Below are 25390 nucleotides of genomic sequence, written 5' to 3'. Positions count from 1 at the left end.
CAAGAAGATTATCCAGAAGATGGTTGTCACGTATAAAGATTGGCATGAGATGTTGCCATTTGCTTTACATGGATATTGTACATCTGTCCGCACTTCAACAGGGGCAACCCCTTTCTCTCTTGTTTATGGCATGGAGGCTGTACCCCCAGTAGAGGTGGAGATCCCATCAATGAGAGTCTTGATGGAAGCCAAGTTGACTGATGTTGAATGGGTTCAGAGTCGTTATGACCAACTGAATTTGATAGAAGAGAAGAGATTGACTGCCATGTGCCATGGTCAGTTGTATCAGCAGAGAATGAAGAAAGCTTTTGATAAGAAGGTCAAGCCTCGTGTGTTCCGAGAAGGTGACCTTGTGCTCAAGAAAGTCTTGTCTTTCGCGCCTGATTCCAGGGGCAAGTGGACTCCAAACTATGAAGGTCCATATGTTGTTAAGAGAGCCTTTTCCGGCGGTGCATTGATACTTACAAATATGGATGGGGAGGATTTCACTCGTCCTGTGAATTCAGATGTAGTCAAGAAATACTTCGCCTAAAAATAAAAACAGAATAGCTCGCTAAGTTGAAAACCCGAAGGGGCGGCTTAGGCAAAAATGAGCGTCTCGGTGGATTGAAAACCTGAAAGGGCGATCCAGGCAAAAGTTAAAGACATAAAAAATGAATATAGGTATCCCGGTAGATTGAGTACCTCATCCTGAGGCAATCTAGGCAAAAATTAGGGATTTGGCAAGTAAGTGCATCCTGACAAGACTTTGTTCTACAACTGTCATCCGTCGGGGGATCTTGCTCATTCGTCATCAACTAAAGCTTCGAATACAGCAAATTCAGAATTGGTGGAGAAATGGTCAGTATGTTCAATGTAGCCCTTTTCCAATATATATCACCAATTTCAAATTTGTAAAGATCTATGGAGTCTTGCCATTTGCAGACTACCATTCCATCAAATAAATTTGAGCCTTTTATCCAATTATTTGCACGCTTTGCATGCTTTTAATTGAGAAAATATAGTTGTTTTGAAAAAATGAATTTTTCATAACTTGTTTTTTAAACAAGGTGAACATTCACAATGATGAAAAGGATACTTAGGAGATCCTCAGTGCTCTCCCAAGGATGGTATGATCTCCAACAGGGTAAGACATTCGTTCATATTCCTGGTGTGACTGTATTTTCTTTCTCCGGAACCCCAAGTGGTATGCTTGTTGAGATATTCACCACTCTTCCCTTCAGCGGGGTAGCAACCTTTTCTCCTCAGCACGCGTGATCCCCTTGGTGGGTACGGTAGTTGGTGGTTGATCCCCGGAATCCCTTTATCCCTCGGATAGATTCCCCAGTAGAGTTGTTTATGTGGCAGATTCTACCTGTGCAATAAACTCTTTTCCCCAGCCGTGACTGATGATTCATCCCCTGCGGAGGTCTTTGCTCCCTGGTATCTCTGATTCGCGGCAGATTGGATACCCTCTTGTGATTTGGCTCTCTCTATTGAGATATAGTACCGGATGTTTGTATTCCTGTGAAGCCTGTTCGTGTTAGAAATGTCTGTTTGTCAGCATTCAGCATACATTAACCAACACACATGTGTGCATATAATTTGCGAACATTTGGATATTCATATTGCATTTTTTGCCATATATCATTTGTTTGTTATCCTCTTCTAGTTGGTAATATATTTCCAAGCAGATGTCGGTGGCTGATCCCTCAATATAGAGAGTCAGCCCATTAAGCAGAAAGTGTTTATCTTTCCTTCCACATTCCCCACTGAGTTATATCCTCGTGGACGACGGTTGTTTTCGCTTCCTCCTAACACACATATTGGGATGGGTTCCCCTATTGAGTTATATCCTCACTAGGGCGAGTCTTGATTCAGTTTGCCTCTTTGGTTTGATCCTAAATTGGCCTCTTGTGACTGTTTCTTGTGCTTCCCCGTGGTATAAATGAATAATTGCTCAGTAATTGGTAATCTTATCCCCGGCGGAGTCTGTGGTTTACTACCCCTATACCGGTAGTTGTAAGCCCTATTTTCTCTCCTTTGCAGAGTTAACCTTTTTGTTCATCCTAAGTTGATGACGGTTACTTTTCCGTGGTTTTCTACTTGGTATCCGGTAGATGTAATCCCCTCCTTGATGGTTATCATTATCCAATATTCGGTATTGATATTCCCTTCTTCTTTTGGATAATTACTCTGATCAGACAATTTATCCCCAGCAAGTCATCTTTCATACCGGTTGCCGGTAATGTTTGTTGCTCCCCTTGATTGGTCATCATTATATACCTAGTTTTGGTATCCCGATGCCTTTCTCTTTGTCGGTCGATTTATCCTTTATTAACCCAGCAACCGGTTGTGGATAATCTTCCGTGCGAGTGTATTATCTTTGGTCGAAGCTTTTGTTCTTCCCCAGTTGAGTAAGATTCGTATCCCTGTTTTGGAATCGAATGTCCATCCCTTAATCGAGTTTGCTTTTTTCCCTCTTTTTGGATGATGAGTGTTCTGGGAATATTCCCCAATTCACGCTTTGGTCGGTCACCTATTATATGCCCAGTAACCGGTATCCTTGGTGTTCCTTCCTTCCGCTCCCTATTATGACTTTTTGTCCCCTGTGGAGTCAGATTTTCCTGAGTCGAAATATACCTTTCTAGGTCTTCCTCAGATGATTTGGTTAATTGATATCTCTCACCCTTATATCGGTCTTAGATATTCATTCTTCCCGAGCATGTTGTTCTCTCACCCTTATACCGGTGTTCAGATCACACGTCTCTTTGAGCTTATTACCCAGTAACCGGTAAGAGCTCATCCCGTTGCTTCCCCAGGAGATCCCTTTTTGGATCTCCCCAGTGAGGTCCCTTAGTGGATTATCCTCACCTGAGTTCGGATTTTTATCCGAAGTATCCATTGTGGATAATGTTGCTGTGTTGGCATATTCCCCAACACATGCACCTTCGAGTCAGCTCGATGTCTTTCCATTGGATTTACTCCCTTTAGAATTTTGTTCCCCAAGCTTTGAGTCGTGCCCTGCTCACGCATTTCCTTCTTATCCCCATTAGAGTCCCCAGAGTCTCTGTCCCATTTTATGAGCATATTACTCATATGGAATTTCAATTTCCTCCTGATCTTTACCTTCGTGGACAAATATCCCCACAGAGTGTTACCATTTTGCATACATTTGCATCATGAGGTCTCTTAGGGACCAAAATTCGTCTCTTTGTTATTATTTTAGCCCATTCTACCTCGTCGAAACAAAGATTTTAACCTTCACTTCTCCGGCTAGAATGACCTTAAATAGGGGCATCTGTACGACCCCAATTTTGTCCCTAAGATCCCTCATGGCATCATAACATTTCATTTGCATAGCCTCGAGGATCATAAGCATCTTGGTTCCCTTGGCCTTTGGGTGGGACCTTCTGTGAGTTGGTTTGAGATCACCAAGCATGCTTGAATTGTATATTATTTCTTTTCTCATTTTGTTTACTAACCAAAAGCACAAAATATGTCACTAACATTTTTGTTTGTAGATTGAGCAATCACAAGGTCCAAAGCTTCTAGGAGATCATTGGTACAAAGACATGGTCAAGAGGAGATGATAGCAAGCATGGCAATGGTTCCCAAAGCTCTCATCTATCAAATATGCCTCCCTAGTACCTCAATGCATCATTTTGATCAAAGCAAGTCAAAGGGTTTGAGGTCTTGTTCTTCAGAGAAACCCTAATTCATCTATGCATCACAATGCCTTGCTCATGAAGCAACCTCAACCCATGGTCAAATACAATCAAGGGAAGTTCTTTAATTCATCATTTCATGCATATTTGAACTTATTTGAGTGTCCTCAATCATCAATTCATCAAGATATGAGTTGTGGACTTGAGAAGTTGATCAGTCAATTCATCTGACTATTTTGAAAAGCACTAAGACCTAACGTTTTATTTTTTGGTCAAATGGAGATGGTTCCAAACGAAAACATGTTCTTAAGGACAATATGAACAACTTTCATGTTCATCAAAAATTGATTTGAAGCTTGGAAGGCCATCTGCCATTCCAATACATTATAGGTCATTTTGACTGAAACCCTAATTGTGGGTCAACTTCCCAAGGACATAACTCATTCATTTTTTATGATTTTGAGGTGGGATCAAATGAATTGGAAAGATTAAGATGTCTAATTAAAATGTTATGTTGAACAAAATTTGAAAATATCAAAGGAAAATGCAAGACATTATAGGTCCTTTTTGACCAAATGCATTAAAAGTCAAAAAAGTCCAACTTCAAGTGCCCATAACTCTTTTATACAAAATCCAAATGATGCAAAATTTAAGTCCATTTTGATTTTATTGAAAAGATCTACAACTTTGATGTTGGAGGTTTTTACATTTGGGGCTTGCATCATGGAAACAAAGGTGCTTGAAGGTTGGCCAAACTTAGAAACCTTGCCTTGACATATCATGCACCTTGCACTTTAAACTCAAATTTCATAAATTTCCACACTTCAAATGAGTTTTTGTCCAACATAACATTTGTTCCTTATACAAAGACCTTTCCAACCATTACCCATATGCCTATGTTTGGATTTTCTAAATGGTACTTTCGAAGAGATGATTGTTTAGGTACAATTGAGGAATTCACTTGAAATCTTGTTACATAAGCAATTGCCTTGCAAGTCACACGTCCAATTTCATTTGGCTGATGCTCAGAATTCATTTGGCATTGTTTTTGGGCCTTGTGCATGATCATACAAGCCCATGCAATGAAGCTCCACATGCCATGCACACGAATTGATCACATTCTCCTTGCCACTTCCTCTATAAATAGAGACCTCATTCCATTCATTTCACACCTGATTCAACCTGAAATGCGACAGAATTCTCTCCATAGCCATCACTAAAGAAGCAATTGTATTTCTCTCAAATTTTTCAGATCTAAAATTTAACTTCATCTGGTTGAATTCTTAGATCTAATGCTTCTAAACCTTCATCATTCATCTCATTGAACTTCTGTTTTAGCAAAGCAAGCAAGGCATCGAGCTCAAGCTACCAGAATTCAAGCTTACATTCCAACTGGTATTTTCTTCGATTCTCATCATCCATGGACCTTTTTGCTTGGATCTAATGTTTTCTGAAGTCCCCACTTGAGAGGCAAGCTAGTGGTAGCTTCAATTTTTGCTTTTCCTTGATCTGTATTTTGCATACCTGAATCTTCCACCTCAGATTTCTCAATTTATAGGAATCTTGAGTGTGATTCAAGGTTACAGGGGTGATCTACATCACCCCAGCTTCATTTTGGTATAAGTATCGTGCATTTCCATGAAGGTTTGAAAACCTGCAAAATTGACCAGAATCTGCAGGCTCACCGGAGAAGAAGGTGGCTCCGGTGGCCGCCTGTTGCTAGTTTCAATGTTGGCCGTTGGATGTGATTCCCAGATCGAATCCTGACCATTGCTTGTTATTACTTTTTATTCTTTCCCATGTGATTGCATTGACTTTGGTGTTCCATGGGCGCGCGCCTCTGGATCCTTGGATCTGCCAGCTCAATTAATGAGCTCAGATCCAAGGGCTCTCGTTTTTTTCAATTTCTATTTTCTGTTTTAATTCAATTTTATTTTCTTAAATTCCATTTTATTTCAAAAATAATATCTCTTTCATTTTTTATCCAAAAATTATGGGACCAATTGCATTAGTCTACAAATAATTTCTAGTTTCTATTCCTTATTTTTAATTATTTTTATTTTGTCATTTGATATTTTTTGTGAATTTTCTCTTTTCTGGTTATTTTTAATTCATTTTAAATAGTTTTTGATATTCAAAAAATACAAAAATATTTTCCTAACTTATTTGAATGATGATGGATCTATGAAAAATATTCTCATCAATTTTTGAATTGATTTGAGATTTATTTGAGATTTTAGTTCATTTAGGTTATTTTTATTCATTTTTAATTGATTAAAAATAGTTTCTGACTTTTAAAATTGCTGAAATTTTTTGTCAAACTTTGTTTGACCTTGTTGAGCTTAGGATAAATTACTTGGACCTTTCAAGGTTGATTTGAAGTAATTTTGAAGTTTGACCTTTCCATTTTATTTTTAATTCAAGTTTAATTAAATATTAAAAATGCCAAAAATAGTTTATTCATTTCTTGACTCCCTATCTTCATCTCACTTCTGTTTTTAATTGTTTGACCTTGACTTTCAATGTTATTGGTCAACATATGAGGATTGGTACATTGTATTTTCATTTAATGCACTTTAATTTTGCCATTTCCATTTCTCTTATCCATCTTCTCCTTCTTCTTCTTCTATTTCTTTTCCTCTTGATCAATGAGTTGAAGGTTGATAAGTTAGCATTGGTTAGGGAGATTTAATCTTCTTTGATTCTAATATAATTCATCTTGATCAATTGATCAAGTGAATGACTTTGCATTAAGGATAGGTTGTCTTTTAAATCATGCAAAAGGCTTAAGCCAATACAAGATCAATCCTCATTTTCTTTTTTGGCATGGCAAGTTTTTGGGACTTGGTTCACTAATCAAGACTCCTAACTTGTGTTTGTTGCCTACATTATTATTGACCGGCCTCAGATAGTTGTGACTTCTACATAAGTCCAATTACGATTGCTTAACATAGCGCTAAATTTTCCTTATGGCACACTAACTACTAACACTAACCATTGACAATTAACATTTACTTTATGCAATTTACTTTTATGCAATTTATTATTCTTGCACATATTATCCATTTGCTTTTCTCTTTGCTCATTTGAGCACATGTTTATGTTAATGCCATTTGCCTTTTGCTCATTTGAGCACATAATTGTGTATATATTATTGTGCTTGTGTTTTTGTTTTGATTGTTGTGTGGACCAAATGCAAAGAAATGGACTTAGTTTCTAGGACCTTCCCTATGCAAAAAAATGGAGAATTGGACTTAGATTCTAGGACCTTGTGTCATACCCCGATTTTGCTCCTGAATTTTTTATGTTTGCTTGGCATGCTTGGCCTAACCTAACTTTGGTTTTACATGAGGTTTGGTTTTGATCCAAAGTCATGGTGTTGTGATTGTGGATACCTCTATGGTCTGGGTCATCTGAACAACCAAGTTTCTTGTGTTTCTAACCACTTGCCAGTCATGTTATTGGTTCATGGATACTATAACCTTATGGTCTTATTTCATGGTTTTGTTCATACACATTATCAGTCAAGTTATCTTCTTCTCAAGAGTCGAACATTCAAGCCAATTGTGAAAACAATCTCCAATCATTTTTTCAAACCATTTCAATCTATTTCATGTCATTGTAAACCATTACATGTGAGTCCATACAAGAAAAATACAAAATTCGGCATTTTTGACCAACTGTTGACTTTGGTCAACAGTTGACTTTTTGGTCAACTTTGACCAAAGTCAACCCAAATTCATTAAACCCTCAATTCACCCATAATAGTCCATTGAATTCCATTTACAAGAAAAATACAATAAAAAAAGAGAGCACGGAAATGGTCGGGTTGCTCAACGTTGCACCTCATTTACTTCACATGACATAATCAATTCACCTTTCACCCTTTCTCTCTTTTATCAATACTAACACTACACTCATGTTTCCACGTTCAAGAACTGAACTGAAGTTGTAGAACAAAATGGAACAGTATGAAGTTCTAGAACAGATTGGTAAGGGCTCTTTTGCTTCTGCTCTTCTTGTAAGACACAAGCATGAAAACAAAAGGTATGTGCTCAAGAAGATCCACCTTGCTCGTCAGACTGAAAGAATCCGTAGATCTGCTCACCAAGAGATGGAGCTTATTTCTAAAGTTCGTAATCCTTTCATTGTAGACTATAAAGATTCAGGGATAGAAAATGGTTGTTTTGTATGTATTGTCATTGGCTATTGTGAAGGAGGAGATATGGCTGAAGCTATTAAAAAGGCTAATTGTGTTCATTTTTCTGAAGAGAGGCTTTGCAAGTGGCTAGTTCAACTCTTGATGGCACTTGATTACTTGCATACAAATCATATTCTTCATCGTGATGTCAAGTGTTCAAATATATTCTTGACAAAAGATCAAGATATACGTCTAGGTGACTTTGGTCTTGCTAAAATGTTGACAAGTGATGATCTTGCTTCTTCGATTGTGGGGACTCCGAGTTATATGTGCCCCGAGCTTCTTGCTGATATACCATATGGATCTAAGTCAGATATCTGGTCTTTGGGATGCTGCGTATATGAAATGGCTGCGCACAAACCAGCTTTTAAAGCTCTCGATATGCAAGCACTAATTAACAAAATAAACAAGTCGTTAGTGTCCCCACTACCAACAGTTTATTCTGGTACTTTTCGAGGCATGGTGAAGAGTATGCTACGGAAAAATCCCGAGCATAGGCCAAGTGCTGCGGAGCTACTAAATCATCCACATCTTCAACCTTATATACTTAAAGTTCATCTGAAACTAAACAACCCCAGAAGAAGTACTTTTCCATTCCAATGGACCGACTCGAACCATGCTAGGAGAAGTCGATTTGTAGAACCGGAATCTGTTTCCACTTTCTCTGGCAGAGTTAAGCGATTGTCATGACAGGGCCTTGAATCCTAGTATTTCTGGAACTGAAGTAGGTTCTCTGTGTTCTACTCAAAGAGCTCAAGGATTTTCTACTTATTCAAAACATTATGAGCTATCCATTGGCTGTGTCCGTGAAGAACAGAATGCTAACAAATCAAGAGACACCAAGTTCTCAATTGTTCGTCAAATGGAAGGAGTGGAGCAGATTTCCTGGGTCCCTTGCTCCCTGCAGTTGCTGCAGTTTGTTCTGATTTTGATCCAACTTCAAATGTGGAGCCATCAGTTTTAAAGCTGTTTCGAAACCTTTGGTTCTATGTTGCTCTTTTTGGCTTAGCCCCTCCTATACAGAAGGCTCACGTAACGACAAAGTCAGTTTCCAGTATACTGAACAGCGTGGGAGGCACGGGTACAATTTCCCTTCAAGCTGTAAATGGACCATATATGTGGAATGTGGAGTGGTCTGCTGCTGTTAACCGAATTGCACAAGGGACTCCTCCACTAGTTGTTAGCTCAGCGAAATGGCTTGAGGACGAGTTGGAATTAAAAACCCTGCATATTAAATAAAGATCATTCATTGCAATACATATTGATTATCAAGCATGAACAATTAACAACAACAAAATCTTACCATCAATGCTCCTACAGTTAGCTCTGCAGCATATGAGTTGGAACCAGGACAAGAACCCTGCTATGAGACTAAGCACACGTCTGAACTTGACCGAGGTATCAGGGTCCTGCAGCATAAGGTTTCCAGCAACATGTGTGCATCCAAAATCCCGCTAATTGCAAAACATCCTGCCCAAGCTAAACATTGTGGAACCTTGTTGTAAATCCACTACTGCAACAACCTTGCTACAGGATATACTCTTGCCATCATCAAACATCTACTGCCTAGGATTCTTCCTCCAGCTTTCCTATCAGAAAATCCTAAGGAAGCTGGCTTTTGTCTTTGGCTGCTGCATCCTGAACCATCATCTGAGAAGATTATTTCTGATAAACCAGAGTTACCAAACATTGCAGCACATGGTGGTGACATAGCAGAAAGTCTTCTGAATGGCTTGGTTTATGCCTCCAAGATGCCTGCAAAAAGGAGAATGACAAATTGCGAAACATCCAAATCTCATGCTCCTCGTCACTCTACATCGCTCCAACTTCTCCACCAACCCAGGGAAGTGGACTTTATATAAAGAGAGAAAGAGGTTGTAGCATTGATCCAATTCGCATAGATGATCCTCTTTTTCCAACAAATAATGTGGGAAGGAATTGCTTCAGAATCCATCAATGTATTAAGGCATTTTCAGAAGCTTATAGTGTTCTTGAAAATGAACTCACGCACCTAAATAGTGATGGTGAGTCATGTTCTAAGCCATCCTACAGACTGCTTCCAAAAATCATCCCAAGTCTTGATGTATCGTAAAGATTCTTGTTACATGAAGACTGAATCGTTTTGTCTGAAAGGTTTTCGGTTTGTGCAAAGTTATTCATGCCAAGATATTGGGCTGTTACTCTAGTGATGCAGAGTATACATTGAATGATGAAAACTGAATCACTATGTGAAGGCTTGCATTCCATGCGGTGGGTCAAAAGTTAAACAGTGCAAATATTTGTGAGTTGATCTCCAGGCACTGCCGAAAGATGATCACAAATTTTTTCATTGTACTTGGTGCCAAGAACTAGCTTAGGACTTTATCATTCTGATATGGTGGATCATCTTAGGACTGTAAACTTGGTACTCCTTGATCACTGGTTCTCCACCCTCTGCCGGTGAGCTCTTTAATGCTTAGTGAATTGCATCAGTGGAGTTTCTCGGAACATAAGTCGTATTGCTGATGCCACCACAATTGTATGCATACTTCTTGTTTCGATTTGAAGAGTAACAGGTGGAAGGAAATCTTCTGATAAGCATCTAAGCACCGCCGCCTGTGAAATCCTATCTTAAAAGTTTGCAGACAAGGAATCATGCCTTATGTTTGCATGGATGGCAATTTTGGAAAAAAATCAGTTGCATGGTGATGGTAATGGCTCATCATGATTTTGCCAATCTCACTGGTAATCCAAATATGCGCCAGGCACTCTCCAACGAACATCATAGACTACTTGATGTGGGACTTAGACACCACTTGGATTTAGACACTACCTTTGAGAGCGATGTTTCACCACTTGGACTTCGGCACTAGCTTTGAGAGCGACGTTTCGGGGCTGCACTCTACAATGCTTCACATTTTTCAAGTTATTTCCTCTGTATGTGGCCTTTTTTGAGACGCTGATGATCAGTTCTGATACCATATGATAAACCTCCAAACACTTGGGATTCCTTCCTTTAAACGTTAACTTTCAAGAGGGAAGAATCAAACAACTCAAGTATACTCTATCAACTGCCCTTTACTACATGTTGAACATCTTCAGCATCCCAAAACAGATGATTGGCAGGTTGAAGTTGCAGTCCCTAGAACACATACTGTAGTGGAATTCCATAATGAAGAATTTGAGACTAGTTCTGTCACCAAGCTCACCAAATTCACTGCAGTAAAAAATGTACGATTAACAGCAAGGCAGTTAAATTCCAGAAATATCCCAATTTGGCATAGAGACAAAAATGAAGAAGAAAGCGTGGCTCAGATTACCTGTACGAATCCATACATCAAAGGGGTCGATCCAATTTCTGAACATCCAAAGTGCTTTGCAGAGTTACTCTTTTGGAAGAAGATACCAAATTGAAGCCCTAATTCACAGAACATAAATAGGGAAGAGAATCAGTAAGAAAAGGGGGTTGTTAGAGGCGGCCACTGTTCACAGAAAGACTTGGAGGCGAAAATCGGAGAAAAAACCCTAAAGACCCCAAAATCGTTTACCTGGAGGCCGGCTTCTGCGCATCCTTCACCACCACCGCAGTGACGCTTTGTAAGAACCTCTCTTTCTTTCTCTTTATCCTTCCCATATGCTTGTTGATTGAAAATATTTGTGAGAGTTGAGAGAGTTTGACTCGCTGAGAGGGTTTCGTTGATGAGTGATGTCATAAGAGGGACGAGAGGGGCGAGTTTGTGAGATTGCCATTGTTGGGGAAGGTTGAGTTCGTAAGGTGGGGGAGAAGAGAGGAAGACGAGTTCCCGTTTCGTCGTCTCCATTTCGTTATTTTCGTTTTTTTTTAATCTTTTTTTAATTTATTTAATTTAATTTGTTTTAATAGAAATAAACAAAAAAAACATAAAAAGGTTTTATATGTTAGTATTTTCTGTTTTTTTATCTTAATCTTTTTTTATTTTATTTTTATCCCGGTTTATATATTTAACGTAGCATCACAGTAGTAGGTAACCATGAGTGGTCTGGTGGAGAAGGGTAGTATCATAGTCTTGAGTGGGGTGGGTTCAATACTCATGTGTGGTATTTTTTGACATTTTATTTCTTTTAGCTATATTACTTTTTCTTTTAGCATTTTAGTTTCTTTTTATGGTTATGCCTTTATTACACTCATATGTTCATTTTGTTAATAATGTAAAGTTGTTGTATTTTAATTTAATTCAAAACCATTTTAAAACTATAAAAATCATGTTTTTTCTCGATTTAATATCGAGTCCATTTTTACACCCTTGTAAGTTGATTGCTTTTTAAGCATCGCCATCAACCTCACATAGCTTACTCTTGGGCTTTCTTACAATGAGTCGGTTCCTTCGCTTTTACACTCATACATTGTTTAATGCTTCATTATTTCATTCTTTGATTATTTGATTCGATCATATACTTGTTTAAATATCTTATTGTTTGATTGTTGCCTACTTGTATGAGGTATGAGGCATATATTTATATTGCTTGATTGCCATGACCACCCCCATTCATAACAAATGTATCCCTCTCCCATGAAATGTATAATATTTATTCTTTCATTCTTTATTCATCTGTTAATACAAGAAATAAAATGAACATTCGATAACCATTTCAAAGCAAGATCAAAACCTCGATCCAACATCGAGTAATCATTTTTCAAAACCTAACAGAACCAGCACGTATTCATCCACCCTTTTGTAAGTCGATTGCTTTATGCATCGCCATCAACCTTGTAAGTCGATTGCTTCGTGCATCGCCATCTACCTTTACCCCACACTTCTCCTTGCTCCATTCGTCGATTCTTGTTCCGATTAGGTAGCACCCATTAGATAGAACCCTTTGTATGATAACATAGGTAGGATTCCCATATTCCTTTGCATGCTAACATTAGGTAGATATTCCCATTTGTAAATCCTAAACACTTAAGTACATATTGCATGACAACTCTAGGGCAGAGCTTCCCCACTTCTAGACCTTTCCGAGCGTCTCCAATTTTGTGGCATGTAGTCCGTCCTATTGCAAAGAGGTAACTGCCTAAGACTCGATTCAGCGAGCTGCGACACCTACTGCTAGGATGTGAACACATTGCCCACTCTCCTTTGACATAACTGGTGTCCTCCTTTTGTAAGTCCATGTTCAGATGGCAATCCCCACCAGGGGAACTACATCGCCCTGATCCTTGTTCCAGACGAGGTATGTAGGCAGGTGGTCGTGCGAGACCACTCCGGGCACCTTTCTTCTTCTTTTTGGGTGTGTTTTGGTTCGGATGCTGATGTAAGTCCAGTGATTGGCAGTCGGGCTCCACGTTTGCCCTTTTGTGTGTGTTTTGGTTCGGATGCTGATGTAAGCCCAGTGATTGGCATTCAGGCTCCACGTTTGCCTTTGCCTGTGTCTGTTTTGTTTGCGTGTTAGCCGAACTACGGCAACTCTGATTCTCATGTTCAGATGAGATACATAGGCACGAGATGCGATGTTTTGTCGAGTTTGACTAACAACTAACACTAATTCTTTTCTCTCGCCCTCGTTGCGATCGAGACCTTCCTTTCTCTCGCCCTCGTTGCGATCGAGACTTTCCCTTTCTCTTTCCCTAGTTGCAATCGAGACCTTTGTTCCCGTAGTTAGTTGAACTACATTTTGCTCTGATTCTCATTCCCGATGAGATACGTAGGCATAAGACGTGACGTCTTAGCGAGCACACATCTCTTTCACCCATAGGTGGCCGAGCTACGAAGACTCTGATTCTCATTCCAGATGAGATACGTATGCAGTGGATGCGACATCCGTGCGAGTCATTTTCTTTGACCCTTGCTTTTAGTAAATAGTACATTAGATAAACACACACCCTTTAGACAAGAAACAACAAGAGTGGATCCCGTAGAGTACTACGGATGCGTAGGGGTGCTAATACCTTCCCTTCGCATAATCGACTCCCGAACCCAAGATTTGGTTGCGAGACCTTGTCTTTTCCTTTTCCTTTCTCCAGGTTTACTTCGAGCGTTTCCTTTCCCTCCTTTGGGATAAATAACGCACGGTGGCGACTCTTCTGTCTTTTTTCTCGCCGGTTGTTTTTTTTCGCACCTCGGTATTTTTCGGGCTGCGACAGCTGGCGACTCTGCTGGGGACCTGGTTTCCCTAAGCGAGTCCCTCCTAGCTTTTGTAGATTTCTTGTTTGTTGGGTGTTTATGCTTTTGTACAGTCGTTTACTTTCCGTATTTACCTGCTTTATCTTATTGCATTCATGTACATATGCTTGCTGTATCTGTGGGTTGTTTGTTTGTTGGGTTGGGACTGTTCTATGAGAGATAAGCCCACTACCCAGGCTTGAGTGTACACATAGGTATTAGAGTGGATAGTCATGAGGCTTGCGTGGTATGTTGCTACGTTAAGTCGTTCATGAGACCCACATTCCAGACGAGGTTTCTGTTGCATATATTTTGTCCTATGGGTGTTCCATAACGACAGATATTCCTTTAGAAATCGTCGACTCTGGTGACCATTTCCCGAGAACTCAGTCGAGGCCTCTCCTCCGAGACGTGATTATGTTAGCTCTGGTGGGCGCATTCTCGCTGCTCAATCCGAGGACCCCGAGACTGGGAACTTGCTTTAGGATGTCCTGTTGAGGGGAGTCAGCAGAGGTCTTTTATCCCGTAATAATGCCAACCCTTCAGTGGTAAACGTATTATTCTCGACTGAAGGGCTGAAGCTGACAAACTTCTGTTCTTAGAACCTACCAGTAAGGGGAGGGTTTGATCTCTACAGATACGGTTTCTGCCAGTGGTGCTGTGATGGTGACTTTGGTTCAACCAAATTTATGGACATTTATTTCTGGGACGCTGGAGTTTTGTCCGTGGTTTACCAATGGGTTCCGTTTATTTCGGATCCCCGGGTTGAATTTGAAAGTACCTGTTCAGAGGATCGGACTGTCGTCCGTTCAGTGGATGTTCCTGTGATGATAGTGATGTAATCTCCAGTTCCGTTTATTTCGGAACTCCCCAAGTCGGATTTATGGTGACTTAGTCCCGATGATTGTGACTAGTTCAGAGAATGGGTCTTCAGATGACCTGGTGGCGCAGTGACTTGCATTCATGCATTTGCATCGCATTCATCTGCATTCAACTCGTGTCTATCCGTACTCAGGGCCCACTTTTTGATTAAGATTCTGGTTGAGAGATATCCAGATGTCAGAATGTTATTGATGGAAAAATTATCTGTCTCTGTGAAACCAAAATCAAAGGAATATTCTTGGTACGGATAAACATTGCATGCGTGAGTCATACTAACCCATTTGCTGTTTTGTAGGTGTTAACCGGTGCGCATAGCTCTTCCATTCAGACATACAGTCAGACTCAACAAATCCAAGCTGATGGATCTTCCCAACGCCGACATCCTTGAACTGAAAGAGATGATGAGGGGATTGTTCAGTATTGTGCAAGGGCTTGCCTTGGGGCAGAAAGCCATGTCTGAGAGATTGGAAAGGATTGAGAGTTGGATGATCAAGGAGAAAGTTCAGGGAAAGGCTCCATCATCCGATGTAACAAATCCCTCTGGCTCGGTAGCAAAGAAACTCTCTGACAGTGGTCCGCTCAAAAAGGAGGTTGAGTCAAGTGGTGTGCCGGCAAAGAAAGAACGCAGTAAGGATCGTTATCATCCTTATGCTGTTGCTGTAACCACTCTTGTTGGTAACTCACCCGTACCCCCGCAACAACCACCACCTCAACAGAAGGCACCGAGAGCTAGGAGCCTGGTGAAGAGAAAGAAGGAAGATCGTCAGTTTGAGGAGCCACCTGTGACCTACACCCTTCTGTTCAGGAGATTGAGGGGTTTGGGGTTAGTCCAGCCAAGGATTTTGATTCCCATAGCACAACAGAAGAGGCCTGCACACTATGATGAGAATGCCAGGTGCGAGTTCCATTCTGAGGCACCCGGGCACAGTGTTGAGGGTTGTAAAGCTTTCAAGCATGTCGTCCAGGACATGGTGGACTCCAAGACCATCAGCTTGGCCCAGATAATGAGTGGGGATGTCAACCCGGTACCCAGGCAGGGTCCTGTAAAAGTGAAGATGGTGAAAAAGGTCAAGAAAGGAATGGAGATGACTGAGGAAGATCAGCTAAAGGTTCCCCTGGCTGTGGTTCCAAAACCTCTGGTGCAGGATGGAGTCTTCCCTGTGGTTGATAATTGCTGTGCAGCCGTTGCCACAGAGGGGTGTGTATTGATGGGAGACACGACCCAGAAGATGAAAGAAGTAGAAATGGACATTGGAAAACTCGAAATACCCAGTCAAGCAATCGAAACCGTCCAGGTGGAGAGCGCTCTTGTTGTCGAGAAAGAGAAGAAGCTGTCCATTTCTTCTTATAAACAAGCTCTAGAGGTGGTGAAGAACCAAGAGGCCCGAGATTGGGGCAGGATCATCGACATAGTGGTAAAGGCAGACATGTTCGGGATTGGTTATCCAGATCAAGAGTCGTCTAGACCAAACAGAGGACGTCGTCCACCGTACATCTTTGTCAGTGCAGGAATGCTGGATTCTGATCATGCTTGTTCAGTGAGTGAAGAGATCGACCGCGACCGCGAGCTCGAGCTGTGGATAAAGTCGTGCGTACCAGGCAACTGGAGGGCCTCCAAAATCATCATTGTCGCTCATCCGGAAGTGTAGTATTTCTGTTTTAATTCTGTTTGCATGAAAGCCATACGTTTTGCCCGAAACGTACTGGTCCATTGTAAGGGCCATCTCATGTGTTTCATTTTGCAACGTTTTGCATCAGTAATAAATGGATGTTTTTGTGATTAAAAGCGGTGTTCCCTGTTTTTCATTTTTTACAGTTTGAAAAAAAAATATAAAAATGGCAATGTTTTTCGTTTTTTCTTTTGAACTTGTCTCGTTCCAACCTCAAAAGTGATTACCCTCCTGATCTCATCGATAACAATTTGGTTACACCTTTGTATGACTTCGACAATTCGATTTATCATGCCGAAGGAGAAGGCGAAGAAGATTGTGATTTGTTGGAATTAGCCGGGTCGTTGAAACCAGAGGAGAAGGTGATTCAACCGCATGAGGAGTGCTCAGAACTGTTGCTCCAAGCACTGCCGAGGTCAGAAAGCGAATATTGAGGCCGCTTCAGAGACAAGTCAAGAACAAGATGGTATATGTGCGCCTGGTTGTATCTAGATACACCAAGGTAGGATACCAATGTTGTGGAGGCACGAGTTACCATGGAGAGAAGACTGTCCTCCAGGGAAGCAGAAACCGGTGCTGAAAGATGAGAATGTGTGTGGACTGTCGAGATGTGAGCTGAGCTAATCTGAAAGATGAATTCTCGGTACGTCACAACGAGGTATTGGATTGATTATAATGCTCAGTTTATCTTCATGGATGGCTTCTTGGCCGAGACAAGATTGAACTGTTGCCAGATGATATGACGTAAACCATGTCCATCACACAAGGGGCACCTTCTGGTTATAAGGTGATGTCGTTCAGTATCGAGAAGGCCGGTGCCAAGTATCAGAAGTCTAGGGTGACTTTGTTTCATGATAGGATTCGTCGTGAAAGCAAATTCCATGTTGATGACATGATGGCAAAGTCCCAAGCAGAAGAGGGGCGTCCGGTGGACCAAGTTGTTTGACAGATAGAGATAACTCATACTGTTGAGTTCGAATTAGCGCACTTATGGAGTGCTGTCCAGCAAGCTGCCGAGGCATGTTGCAAACGAAAGAGGAATCAAGGTTAATCCTGCAAAAAAAAAAAAAAAGAAGGAGTAGCAGGAACCTTTGATTCTGATACCTTCCGGGGAAGAAACGACTGCTAATCTGGTACCTGACAGCCCTTAAGGGGTCTATGAGGTGCGTATTGAATCAGTATGACTAGTCTTGTCGAAAAGAGCACGCAATTTACCTAAGCAAAAAGTTTATCGACTGTGAAACAATACATTCACTGCTCGAGAAAACTTGATGTACTTTGGCATAGGCTGCTCGCCGATTGAGACAGTGTATGCTGGTTCATACCACCTTGTGGATGTCCAAAATGGATCTGATCAAGTATGTGCTTGAGGAGCTAGCATCGAACGGACGGGTTGTGAGAGGGCAAGTGATGTCGACTGAATACGATATTTAGTATACCTCCTAGAAAGCAACCAAGACGAGGGTATTGTATGGTTATCTCGCCCAACAGCCCACTGATGATTGTCAACCAAGGAAGTCTAAAGTCCCTGATGAGGACATCTCGAGGTACTCGAATCGAAAGATTGAGAGTGACCGATCTCGGAGGAGGGGCCTGACCCCGAATCCGAACGGGTTTTGATGTCTGATGGGGAGAGTTTAAAGAGAGTGAGCTAGTGCTTCCCCGATAACATGTGAACGCACCAATGATAGTGGCTGAGTACGAAGTTGGTATCCTGAGTATCGTACTTTGGTACGTGCATCTACTGGGGCAACACCTTCCTCATGCGGTATGGGATGGAAGTGATATTGCCTGCTGGAGGCTAGATTTCATTGTGAAGAGTCCGGATGGATGAGAAGTTAGAAAAGGGCGAACAGATGAGGACTCGGTATAACGTATTGAGCCTGATTGAGAAAAAAGGCTGATAGTTACTTGTCATGGGGCAGTTGTACCCAGTAAATGAAGCGTGTTGTTGACCGAGAAGTGCGACCTCGTGGGTGGCATGGAAGAGATGTGGTGTTGAAAAGGATCCTTCCTCCTCAAGACGATCGTGGGGCAAGTGGATAAACAATTATGAATGTCCGTTCGTGGTCAAAAGGGGTTTTCTCTGACAGAGCCTTGTTGTTGACGACCACGGATGATGAGGATTTTCCATCCCCTGTGAATGCGGACGCAGTTAAAAGATACTTCGTGAAAAAGAGACCCGCTGGACAAAAAGAATAAAAGAGTCCAGGCAAAAAGGGGCATCCCGGCGAACCAAACAAAAAAAGAGAGAAAGGTTCGGGCAAAAGTTAGGGATAATAAAAGAAAAGAACTGTACACCCGGCAAGTCGAAAACCCCACAAAGGCGACTTGGGCAAAAAAGGGTATCCCGGTGGATCGAAGATCCGAAAGGGCGGTCCATCCAAAAGAGGGATTGAAACGAACAACTGCGTCTAGCATGATCGTTTGTGCTTTGGTTAAGACATCACGGCTAATCTCCGGCAGAGAACCAATCGGAAGCATCTTGTTCAGAAGACAGAAAGTGCGGAAAGTCTTTAGGACATATGAGGTGTAACTGAGTTGGAACCCGATGAGATCACAGTTTCACGTTGCCATTAGGATAGATTTTTTCCTTTTATGTGCAATCACCTCTTTCCAGGGTTTGCTTCCTGTGTGTTGCTCGGTTGTGAGCCATCTTTTATTCCAGTCAATAAAGTGCGTGTTCAGTCAAATAATTTTTGTTTTTGTTTTCATTACCGTTTTGATTACGAAAACATCCATTCGTTTTGATAAGAATAGTTGTATTTTGAAACATAGAGGTCCCTTCCGATGCATGCTTATGAGGTTGAAATCTGGAAATCTTATTCGGAAGTTTGAGTGACTTAGGCGTTGAAATATCGGAACACCTGGGGCATACCTGGGGCACGCTTTTATCTAACAATCTCTTGTGCAGGTACCGTTAGATATCTTCATTCACTAGCATGTAGTGGTATGAAACCTTTTGACAAAAGAGATCCCTGCAGAGCCCGACCAGGGGCAATGGATAGACTAACGGTGAAAAGCCCGTGACAGAGTTGCGACAACGATCCTGAAAGCTAATCAAGAAGACTCTTCAAAGTCTAAGGACTGGAAAGTTTGTGTGAATCCCAGGAATTCGATCTTCGTGGGATGAATCAGAGGAGTCTAGGCGAGTCTGGGTGTTCTCAAAAGAGGAAAGCCGACACTGTGGGTGGAGGATGGATGCCGCTGTTCGGCGACTCGACAGGTGTTCCGTGTCCAATAAGCTGTATTTCCCCAGTGGGTGTGAGAGGGTTACCTCCCTAACAGATTTGGGATCAGTGTCTCCTCAGCGAGCCTGAAGGTTACTGCCTTCCCAGTAGGGTTTGTGTTGATGGTTTTCCCTCAGCGAGGTCCCCAAGCGGATCGGGTTCGGAGAAAATCATCCCCAATAGAGATAAGAATGGGTTGCCTCCCCTAGCGGGGTAATCTCCAAGCAGTTCGGGTTCGATGGAGTGCATCCCCAGCAAGGTTTGTCTTTCCCCAGCAGGGTGGAAGTTGACGTGATTATAAGATCCTCAGCACAGTTCCTGGAGTTCCCCGGTGTTGTCTCTGGAGGAGACGTGTGTTTATGCATTCATCATTTAGATAAGCATAGCATATTGCATCATTAGTGCATAGCATTTCCATGATCATGGGGCATTGTGTAAAACAAAAAAAAAAACTCATGCATCAACATTGCAAACATGTCCATTAGCCCTAGGCCGTGGTGACCAGCCGAGATTGGGTTGTTGGAAAGAGTTTAGCATCGCGCCATTGGATCGGCTTCAGAATTGGGTTCATCAGCATGGTTGAGAAGTTGGTGCTTTCCCAACAAGTGACTCCTTAGTTGAGTGGGTATCCCCAGTAGTGTTACTCCTTGAAGTTGGCAGCATCTTGCGAGCTTGGTTCATTTCCCATAGCATATGTGGGCGTGTCTGATCTCTCCATATAGAGTCGACCCCTTAAGCAGAAAATGTCCACCATTCCTTCTGCGCTCCCCACCGAGATACATCCTCGTGGATGACGGTTGCTTCCGTTCCCTCCCTAATGGGATGGGTTTTCCCTATTGAGTTCTTTCCTCATTAGGATGAGTCTTGATTCAGGTTGCCTTTCTGGATCGATCCTAAATTGGCTTTCTTGTTCGCTGTCTCTTGTACTTCTCTGGGGCATAAATGAATGGTTGCCCACTAACCGGCACTCATTCATCTGATCCTCAGCGGAATTTTGGGCCTCTACCTACAAACCGGTAGCTGTAAGTCCTATCGTCGTGGTTTTCTACCTACAAGCTGGTAGTTGTAAAATCCCACTTTCACCCCCTAGCAGAGGTAACCTTTGTGGTTCATGCTGTTTGTGGGCCTCTACCTACAAACCGGTAGCTGTAAGTCCTATCGTCGTGGTTTTCTACCTACAAGCTGGTAGTTGTAAAATCCCACTTTCACCCCCTAGCAGAGGTAACCTTTGTGGTTCATGCTGTTTGTTGGCTTCTACCTACAAACCGGTAGTTGTAAGTCCTATCTTTGTGGTTTTCTACCTACTAGCTGGTAGTTGTAAAATCCCACTTTCATCCCATTGGCAGAGTTAACCCTTTGTGCTCATCCTATCGACGACTGGTTACCTTTTTGTGGTTTTCTGCCTACAAACCGGTAGATGTAATCCCCTCTTTGCAGTTATCAGTATCCAGCTTGCGGTATTGATACTCTTTTCCCCTCTGGATACTTGCCTTGATCAAGCAGTATTGTCCCCAGTGGGTCTTCCCCTTTCTTTTGGGTATTTGCTCCAAGTTAGCAACTTTAGCCTCTTTTGATTGGTCATCTTTTGCATGCCTAGTCCTGGTACCCTGATACCTTTCTTTTCGGTCGATTATTCATTTAACAACCTGCAACCCGGTTATGGATAATCTTCCATGCGAGTGTATTATCTACGTTTTGACGGCTACAGATAATATATCTCATGCACTCTTTGGTCAATCTTTCGATTGTTATCCCCAGCATGGGTCTTTGGCATGCGTACCGGCTCATTTATCACTGTTTTGTTATTTTCGCCGATGCTGATAGACATGAAGAGTTCCCGGTATCCAGACCGAAGTGGTATTCAGGCCAGTTTTCCCGGTATCCAGACCGAAGTGGCATTCAGGCCAGTTTCCGATTTCCAGATCGAAGAAGTTCTCAACAATCAGGACGAAGAACTTATGGTATTCAGATCAGTTTTCCCGGTATCCAGACCGAAGTGGCATTCAGGCCAGTTTCCGATTTCCAGATCGAAGAAGTTCTCAACAATCAGGACGAAGAACTTATGGTATTCAGACCAGTATTCCAGTATTCAGACCGAAGTGGTATTCAGGCCAGTTCCCGGTATCCAGACCGAAGTGGCATTCAGGCCAGTTTTCCCGGTATCCAGACCGAGGTGGCATTCAGGCCAGTTTTCCCGGTATCCAGACCGAAGTGGCATTCAGGCCAGTTTTCCCGGTATCCAGACCGAAGTGGCATTCAAGCCAGTCTTTCCCGATTTTCAATCGAAGAAGTTTCCGGTATCCAGACCGAAGTGGCATTCAGGCCAGTTTTTCCGATATCCAGATCAAAGTGGTGTTCAGACCAGATTTCCGGTGATCAGACCAACACTGATACTCTCATATTCCGATGCTTAGTGCGGCGTTCAGGCCATGAGTATTCCTGTGTTACCATTTATTTTGGTATTCAGGTCAACTTCCTGTTTCGGTACTCAGGCCGATTTTCACCGTACCAGATGGATTCTTCTTTTGAGATTGCTTCTTTGACGATGCTGACAGGCATTGTTTCATAGGGATTCACGATCAAAATCCGGGTCTTCTTAGTATTTAACCATCTCCCACTACGATCATGTGAAGAACATCCTGCTTCATATTCTCTAGTTGAAGACGCTTAAATAGGGGCAACTGTCATACCCCGATTTTGCTCCTGAATTTTTCATGTTTGTTTGGCATGCTTGGCCTAACCTAACTTTGGTTTTACATGAGATTTGGTTTTGATCCAAAGTCATGGTGTTGTGATTGTGGATACCTCTATGGTCTGGGTCATCTGAACAACCAAGTTTCTTGTGTTTCTAACCACTTGCCAGTCATGTTATTGGTTCATGGATACTATAACCTTATGGTCTTATTTCATGGTTTTGTTCATACACATTATCAGTCAAGTTATCTTCTTCTCAAGAGTCGAACATTCAAGCCAATTGTGAAAACAATCTCCAATCATTTTTTCAAACCATTTCAATCTATTTCATGTCATTGTAAACCATTACATGTGAGTCCATACAAGAAAAATACAAAATTCGGCATTTTTGACCAACTGTTGACTTTGGTCAACAGTTGACTTTTTGGTCAACTTTGACCAAAGTCAACCCAAATTCATTAAACCCTCAATTCACCCATAATAGTCCATTGAATTCCATTTACAAGAAAAATACAATAAAAAAAGAGAGCACGGAAATGGTCGGGTTGCTCAACGCTGCACCTCATTTACTTCACATGACATAATCAATTCACCTTTCACCCTTTCTCTCTTTTATCAATACTAACACTACACTCATGTTTCCACGTTCAAGAACTGAACTGAAGTTGTAGAACAAAATGGAACAGTATGAAGTTCTAGAACAGATTGGTAAGGGCTCTTTTGCTTCTGCTCTTCTTGTAAGACACAAGCATGAAAACAAAAGGTATGTGCTCAAGAAGATCCGCCTTGCTCGTCAGACTGAAAGAATCCGTAGATCTGCTCACCAAGAGATGAAGCTTATTTCTAAAGTTCGTAATCCTTTCATTGTAGACTATAAAGATTCAGGGATAGAAAAGGGTTGTTTTGTATGTATTGTCATTGGCTATTGTGAAGGAGGAGATATGGCTGAAGCTATTAAAAAGGCTAATTGTGTTCATTTTTCTGAAGAGAGGCTTTGCAAGTGGCTAGTTCAACTCTTGATGGCACTTGATTACTTGCATATAAATCATATTCTTCATCGTGATGTCAAGTGTTCAAATATATTCTTGACAAAAGATCAAGATATACGTCTAGGTGACTTTGGTCTTGCTAAAATGTTGACAAGTGATGATCTTGCTTCTTCGATTGTGGGGACTCCGAGTTATATGTGCCCCGAGCTTCTTGCTGATATACCATATGGATCTAAGTCAGGTATCTGGTCTTTGGGATGCTGCGTATATGAAATGGCTGCGTACAAACCAGCTTTTAAAGCTCTCGATATGCAAGCACTAATTAACAAAATAAACAAGCCGTTAGTGTCCCCACTACCAACAGTTTATTCTGGTACTTTTCGAGGCATGGTGAAGAGTATGCTACGGAAAAATCCCGAGCATAGGCCAAGTGCTGCGGAGCTACTAAATCATCCACATCTTCAACCTTATATACTTAAAGTTCATCTGAAACTAAACAACCCCAGAAGAAGTACTTTTCCATTCCAATGGACCGACTCGAACCATGCTAGGAGAAGTCGATTTGTAGAACCGGAATCTGTTTCCACTTTCTCTGGCAGAGTTAAGCGATTGTCATGACAGGGCCTTGAATCCTAGTATTTCTGGAACTGAAGTAGGTTCTCTGTGTTCTACTCAAAGAGCTCAAGGATTTTCTACTTATTCAAAACATTATGAGCTATCCATTGGCTGTGTCCGTGAAGAACAGAATGCTAACAAATCAAGAGACACCAAGTTCTCAATTGTTCGTCAAATGGAAGGAGTGGAGCAGATTTCCTGGGTCCCTTGCTCCCTGCAGTTGCTGCAGTTTGTTCTGATTTTGATCCAACTTCAAATGTGGAGCCATCAGTTTTAAAGCTGTTTCGAAACCTTTGGTTCTATGTTGCTCTTTTTGGCTTAGCCCCTCCTATACAGAAGGCTCACGTAACGACAAAGTCAGTTTCCAGTATACTGAACAGCGTGGGAGGCACGGGTACAATTTCCCTTCAAGCTGTAAATGGACCCTATATGTGGAATGTGGAGTGGTCTGCTGCTGTTAACCGAATTGCACAAGGGACTCCTCCACTAGTTGTTAGCTCAGCGAAATGGCTTGAGGACGAGTTGGAATTAAAAACCCTGCATATTAAATAAAGATCATTCATTGCAATACATATTGATTATCAAGCATGAACAATTAACAACAACAAAATCTTACCATCAATGCTCCTACAGTTAGCTCTGCAGCATATGAGTTGGAACCAGGACAAGAACCCTGCTATGAGACTAAGCACACGTCTGAACTTGACCGAGGTATCAGGGTCCTGCAGCATGAGGTTTCCAGCAACATGTGTGCATCCAAAATCCCGCTAATTGCAAAACATCCTGCCCAAGCTAAACATTGTGGAACCTTGTTGTAAATCCACTACTGCAACAACCTTGCTACAGGATATACTCTTGCCATCATCAAACATCTACTGCCTAGGATTCTTCCTCCAGCTTTCCTATCAGAAAATCCTAAGGAAGCTGGCTTTTGTCTTTGGCTGCTGCATCCTGAACCATCATCTGAGAAGATTATTTCTGATAAACCAGAGTTACCAAACATTGCAGCACATGGTGGTGACATAGTAGAAAGTCTTCTGAATGGCTTGGTTTATGCCTCCAAGATGCCTGCAAAAAGGACAATGACAAATTGCGAAACATCCAAATCTCATGCTCCTCGTCACTCTACATCGCTCCAACTTCTCCACCAACCCAGGGAAGTGGACTTTATATAAAGAGAGAAAGAGGTTGTAGCATTGATCCAATTCGCATAGATGATCCTCTTTTTCCAACAAATAATGTGGGAAGGAATTGCTTCAGAATCCATCAATGTATTAAGGCATTTTCAGAAGCTTATACTGTTCTTGAAAATGAACTCACGCACCTAAATAGTGATGGTGAGT

General features: G+C 41.7%; 2 pseudogenes; both read left to right on the top strand.

The window, feature by feature from the left end:
• Positions 1 to 7494: 7494 nt before the first annotated feature.
• LOC127123434 (serine/threonine-protein kinase Nek4-like) lies at positions 7495 to 8812 on the top strand (annotated as a pseudogene).
• Positions 8813 to 22958: 14146 nt separating this feature from the next.
• LOC127123433 (serine/threonine-protein kinase Nek4-like) lies at positions 22959 to 24324 on the top strand (annotated as a pseudogene).
• The last annotated feature ends 1066 nt before the right edge of the window (positions 24325 to 25390 follow it).

The sequence above is a fragment of the Lathyrus oleraceus genome, chromosome 2 (genome assembly GCF_024323335.1).
Source record: "Lathyrus oleraceus cultivar Zhongwan6 chromosome 2, CAAS_Psat_ZW6_1.0, whole genome shotgun sequence".
NCBI lineage: Eukaryota > Viridiplantae > Streptophyta > Magnoliopsida > Fabales > Fabaceae > Lathyrus > Lathyrus oleraceus.
This window is presented reverse-complemented; position numbering and strand designations above follow the sequence as displayed.